Genomic DNA, 6,930 nt, shown 5'->3' on the forward strand with positions numbered 1-6,930 from the left:
AACAGCCACTTGCAGGGCTCTCTGAAGCCGCTGCTCCTCGACATGGGTCTTCATGGAGAGTGGGAGAGAGTGTTTAAATTTCTCATAGTTCTCATAGTTGAGCTGTACTTTAAGAGCCCCAGCCATTGCTCAAAAGCCAGCTGCTTATTTCTTTCAAACTCCAGGTAAGTTTGATTAGCTTGCTGCTTGAGGGTTCTCAACTTTAAACGCTATGCCCCGAAGATAGCATTTTTGATCAGTTCATAATTTGATGAACTCTTATCTGGCAACAGTAAATAATCCTCATGGGTTTTTCCAGTTAGCTTGCTTTGTAGTAAAATATAATAGGGTAATAATAGTAGGGGATTGCAACTTCCCCAATATTAACTGGGATAGTCTTAGTGCAAAAGGCTTAAAGGGGGCGGAATTCTTAAAGTGCATCCAGGAGAGCTTTTTGAGCCAGCACGTAGAAAATCCTACAAGAGAAGGGGTGCTACTGGATCTAATCTTAGGGAATGAAGCTGGACAAGTGGTAGAAGTGTCAGTGGGGGAGCATTTCGGGGATAGTGACCATAACTCTGTAAGATTTAAGGTAGTTATGAAAAAGGACAAAGACAGACCGGAAATAAAGGTACGAATTGGGGGAAGGCCAATTTCAGTATGATAAAACAGGATCTGGCCAAAGTGAATGGGGAGCAGCTACTTGTAGAAAAGTCTACATCAGACGAGTGGGAGTCATTCAAAGAGGAATTAACGAGAATTCAGAGCCAACATGGTCCCGGAAAGGTGAAGGGTAGGACCAGCACATCCAGGGAAGCCTGGATATTAAGGGTTATAGAGGATTGTATCAGGGGGAAAAAAGGAAGCTTATGGCAGATTCAGAGCACTAAAACCAGCAGAGGCCCGAGAGGAGTATAGAAAGTGTAGGGGGGTACTTAAAAAAGTAATTAGGAGAGTGAAGGGGGTACATGAGAAAACACTGGTGGGCAAGATAAAAGAAAATCCTAAGGCATTTTGTAAGTATATTAAGGGCAACAGGATAAGCAGGGAAGGAGTAGGACCCATTAGGGACCAAAGTGGCAATCTGTGTGTGGAGCCGGAGGAAATAGGTGAGGTTTTAAACTAGTACTTTTCATCTGTGTTCACTATGGAGAAGGACGATGTAGGTGTAGAGATCAGGGAGGGGGATTATGATATACTTAAACAAATTAGTATTGAAAGGGAGGAAGTATTAGCTATTTTAGCAGGCTCAAAAGTGGAAAAATCCCCAGGCCCAGATGAGATATATCCCAGGCTGTTATGTGAGGCAAGGGAGGAGATAATGGGGGCTCTGACACAAATTTTCAAATCCTGTCTGGCCACAGGAGAGGTAGCAGAAGACTGGAGGACAGCAAATGTGGTACCATTATTCAAGCAAGGATAAACCAGGTAATTACAGGCCGGTGAGTCTAACATCAGTGGTTGGAAAACTATTGGAAAAGATTCTGAGGGACAGGATTAATCACCACTTGGAGAGGCAGGGATTAATCAGGGATAGTCAGCATGGCTTTGTCAGGGGGAGATCGTGTCTAACTAACTTGATTGAATTTTTCGAGGAGGTGACTAGATTAGATTAGAGATACAGCACTGAAACAGGCCCTTTGGCCCACCGAGTCTGTGCCGAACATCAACCACCCATTTATACCAATCCTACACTAATCCCATATTCCTACCAAACATCCCCACCTGTCCCTATATTTCCCTACCACCTACCTATACTAGTGACAATTTATAATGGCCAATTTACCTATCAACCTGCAAGTCTTTTGGCTTGTGGGAGGAAACCGGAGCACCCGGAGAAAACCCACGCAGACACAGGGAGAACTTGCAAACTCCACACAGGCAGTACCCGGAATCGAACCCAGGTTCCTGGAGCTGTGAGGCTGCGGTGCTAACCACTGCGCCACTGCACTAGATGTGTAGATGGGGTAAAGCAGTTGATGTAGTCTATATGGACTTCAGTAAGGCTTTTGATAAGGTCCCCGCATGAGAGATTGGTTAAGAAGGTAAGAGCCCATGGGATCCAGGGCAATTTGGCAAATTGGATCCAAAATTGGCTTAGTGGCAGAAGGCAGAGGGTGATGGTTGAGGGTTGTTTCTGTGAGTGGAAGCCTGTGACCAGTGGTGTACCACAGGGATTGGTGCTGGGACCCTTACTGTTTGTAGTGTACCTTAATGATTTAGATGTGAATATAGGAGGTATGATCAGTAAGTTCACAGATGACACAAAAATTGATGGTGTCGTAAATAGTGAGGAGGAAAGCCCTAGATTACAGGATGATATAGATGGGCTGGTAAGATGGGTAGAGCAGTGGCAAATGGAATTTAATCCTGAAAAGGGTGAGGTGATACATTTAGGGAGGTCTAACAAGGCAAGGGAACATACAATGGATGGTAGGACCCTAGGAAGTACAGAAGGTCAGAGGAATCTTGGTGTACTTGTCCATAGATCACTGAAGGCAGCAGCACAGGTAGATAAGGTGGTTAGGAAGGCATATGGGATACGTACCTTTATTAGCTGAGGCATAGAATATAAGAGGAGGGGTGTTATGATGGAGCTGTATAAAATGCTAGTTAGGCCACAGCTGGAGTACACTGTACAGTTCTGGGCACCACACTATAAGAAGGATGTGATTGCACTGGAGAGGGTGCAGAGGAGATTCACCAGGATGTTGCCTGGGCTGGAGCTTTTCAGCTATGAAGAGAGACTGAAAAGGCTAGGGCTATTTTCCTTAGAGCAGAGATGGCTGAGGGGGGACATGATTGAGGAATACAGAATTATGAGGGGCATTGATAGATTAGATAGGAAGAAACTTTTTCCCTTAGCGGAGGGGTCAATAACCAGGGGGCATAGATTAAAGGTAAGGTGCAGGAGATTTGGAGGGGAATTGAGGAAAAAAAAATTCACTCATAGGGTGGTTGCAATCTGGAACGCACTGCCTGAAGAGGTGGTCGAGGCAGGAACTATCACAACATTTAAGGGGTATTGAGATGAGCACTTGAAATGCCATCGCATACAAAGCTATGGGCCAAGTGTTGGAAAATGGGATTAGAATAGGTAGGTGCTTGAAGGCTGGCACAGACATGATGGGCCTGTTTCTGTGCTGTATGACTCTATGACTAAGTACTTAGATGAGCACTTGAAAAGCCATAGCATTCAAGGCTACAGCCAAGTGCTGGAAAATGGGATTAGAATAGATAGGTGCTTGATGGCCGGCACAAACAAGATGGGCCGAAGAGCCTGTTTCTGTGCTGTATAATTCTATGACTGTATGATTCTAAGAGGGCAGATCTCAGCTGGCCATTTTAGCTGCCTTGCCAGTTTCTCAAAGGACACAAAATCTTCTGCATCCTCCTCATTAAATCTTGGAATTAGTTGAGCTAGTTTTAACAATTTTGTACCCAGCCCTGAATTACGATCTTCCATTTTGGCTATGCTTTCACTGGGGTTACTCTGTCACCCCCTAGTTAACGCAAACTACTTCAGCTCTCTTTCTTCGCATTCTTTCTGGAATATTCTTTCTCTCATTCCTTCTCCTGTCTTTCTCTCTCTCTAACCTCTCTTTCTTTCTCTTCATGTTCCTTCTGGAAGCCTTTCTCTTTCTCCCTCTCCTGTCTCTCTCTTTCTCTTTCCATGTCTTCCAATTCAAGTTTCCTTTGTTCTAGTTGTATCTTTGCTAGCAATACCCTGTCAGAGTCTAATTCTAACTCTGTTTCTGCTTCTTCAGATTCAAGGGAAAAATGGTTGCCACTAGTCTTAGGAGTTCAGACTTCCCAGCTTTGCCACGTACAGTGATCCCACCTGCTCAGCCATTTTTCTCAGCTCCTCCATAGACAGTGCTTTTAACTTATCCCAATTTACTTCATCTTGGAGAGCTACTAGCTTCAGTTGCAGACATGTTGGTATTCAAGCACACACAACCACAAGAAAGCCTGTATTGAAATCTTGCTCTTTTTTGATTGGGAACAATTTGGTTTCCCACTTCCAATTTCTCTCATTTGTGGGTAAAATTCCAAACGCTAGTACCCACATTTCTTTATAACCCGGTGAGAAAGGTGTCCAGCGGTCCCTCGCAGCCTTCACCTGGTCTTACCGTAACCAGGTTTAATTTTAAACACCGTGCTTTTAGCTCCCCCTTTGCTGAATCCTTGTTCACCGCTTTCCAATTATAAGCCAAAGAAACCAGCACAAACAGGTTTTCTTAGGTTTAAGAAGAAAAGTTGAAATTTATTAAACAAACTTAAACTCTAATTCGGTTAATGCCTACAGATACATGATTCACCCATGCTAGCATGCATACGTGATACACACATGCAAATAGAGACAGAAAAGAGCAGAAGAAAAGTAAAGTGGAAAAGTTTGAAGCAATATCTGAAGTGTTTTTGTTACAGTTCTTGGAGCTCACTGTAGAGTCCTGGATTCTAGGTAGATCTTGCTTTTCATTGGGGCCCAGTATTCTTCTTAAACCTTGTTTGTTGTAGGAGACATTTCTGTCTTGGGGTTCATGTGTCTTCAGAGGCTTGTGAGAAAGAGATGGGAGCAGACAGGAGAGATCTTCTCAGTCCAGGAGCAAACAGACACTCTGAGTTCAAACTCTCCATGGCCATGTTCAGAAGAAAGCCCTGGAACAGCCAGTTAGTCATGTGTTTGGTGGTGGCATCAAGCTGGATGTGGCAGAAATAGTAAAGGATGATCCATTGAATATGGAGGCTGGTAGAGTGGAAGGTGAGGATGAGGGGAACCCTATCATGGTTCTGGGAAAGAGGGGAAGGGGTGAGAGCAGAAGTGGGGGGAATGGGACAGCCACGGTCAAGGGCCCTGTCAACCGTATTGGGGAGGGGAGTTCTCAGTTGAGGAAAAAGGAAGACATATCAGAGCTTCTGTAGAAGGTTGCATCAGCAGAACAAATGCAACAGAAAAAGAGAAACTGGGAGAATGGAATGAATTCCTGACAAGAAGCAGGGTGTGAGGAAGTGTAGTCAAGGTACCTGTGGGAGAGTTAATGGGCTTCTTGTGAATATTTATTGATAGCCTATCCCCAGAAATGGAGACAGAGAAGTCAAGGAAGGGAAGGGAAAAGTCAGAGATGGACCATGTGAAGGTAAGAGAAGGGTGGAAATTGGGAGCAAAGTTGATGAAATTTTCCTCTTCAGGTCAACAGCAGGAATTGTCACTGATACAGTCATCAATGTCTCATAAAAAGTGGTGAGAAAGGGGGCCCATGTAGGACTGGAACAAGGAATGTTCCACATACCCCACAAAAAGGCAGGCATAGCTAGGACCCATGCAGGTATCCATAGCAAAACCTTTTACTTGGAGGATGAGGGGAGTTAAAGGAGAAGTTGTTCAATGTGAGAGCAAGCTCAGCTAGGCAGAGGAGGGTGTGAGTGGATGGAGTTGGTTGGGCCTCCTTTTTGGTTTAGTGTTTGAATAAGGTCATTATTGCTGGGGGACACAATCATAGAGTTAAATGATTCAATATAGAGAAAGGAAAATATTAGCAGTAAATAGATCGCTGAAATTCAGGAAGGCACATTCTATTAAATGTACAAGGGTGAGAGGAGAATGGAGCAAAAGCAGCTAGATTGAACAGGTTTAAAATGATAAGAATGCAGTGATTGAAAGAAGAACTAGGAGATGGGGGGGGGGGTGGAACAGCAAATGAAGGCAGGATGGTAGAAAACGTTATTGGAGGTAACAAAGACATGTAGATATTAAAATGGTCTTGAACAAAGTGCAGTAAGCTTAAGTATAAAAAGGTCAGAGTGTAATAGGAGTGTTAAAAGAGCAAAGCGAGCACCTGGAATTAGAATTGCTAAGGAAATTATATACATGATCACAAAAAAAGGAATGTGCAAAAGATAATTCAACCACTGGTTACAAAAAGAGGAGTCACAATTAGTTAAGATATGAACGTAGTCAAAAGTTTGCACAAATTCTTCAGCTCAGTATTCATAAGTTTAAAGGAAAGTTAAGGAAGCAACATGGTTGTTTCAAGAGAGACAAACTGAAGAGTGAAATAGAAATGACAACACAACTGAGCTGATAACTGGATACTTGAGTGAGATTCAAGTAAGGCACCTGAACCAGATGGGATAAAATCATATGTTCTTAAAGACCTTAAGAATGAGCAAACAATATCACTAATAAAGATATTTATGAACTGATTGGCAAAGGAAGTACTGGCAGAGGAGTGTAGAATGGCAAGTGTAGTGCCCTTAATTAAAAATGGAACTGAGGGGATCTGAGTCACTAAAGATCATATCAGTCTGATGTCAGTTCCAGGTAAAATTCTGGAAGCAATTATCAAGCTCAAGTGAAGCACTTATAGACTGTCAATCTACTTGAAAAGAGTTAATGGGTTTGCAAATGGAAGTCAGTGAAGAAGTACTTAATAGAATAGTTTATTAAGAGTACCCAAAGGTATGGATAGGGATAAGAATACATATGTGATATCATTTGGATTTTATTAAAGCATTTCATAAGATATTTTGTAGAAATTTAGTTTACTAAACTAGCAGAGATTATATTTCTAGGAGTATACCAAAATTGTTTGGGTGCAGGGTGACACAGGATCTCTGGGATTGGGAAGTAAATGGTAATTTCCTTTGGAAAACCCATGGTTTCAATATTGCGATTGTCCAAAAAAAAAGTAGAACATTTGCATAGTTTTCTGATCAACTAAATGGAAGAAGGCAAGAAACAAAACAAAATAAGGAAAAAGGAGTAGGAAATAGTCTCAAAGTGCTGCTACATATTTTACTGTGTGACTTTTTAAATACACTTCCATGAACGGCACACCCTAGCAGCCTGGATTGCCATTTTAAATAAATAGGCAAATGAGTACAAATTTTACAAAGGACGAGGAAATTTTGTGCATTTCTAAATAAAGTTGCTGGGAGTCATTTTAA

This window comes from Heterodontus francisci, chromosome 11, assembly GCF_036365525.1.
Source record: "Heterodontus francisci isolate sHetFra1 chromosome 11, sHetFra1.hap1, whole genome shotgun sequence".
Classification (NCBI taxonomy): Eukaryota; Metazoa; Chordata; class Chondrichthyes; order Heterodontiformes; family Heterodontidae; genus Heterodontus; species Heterodontus francisci.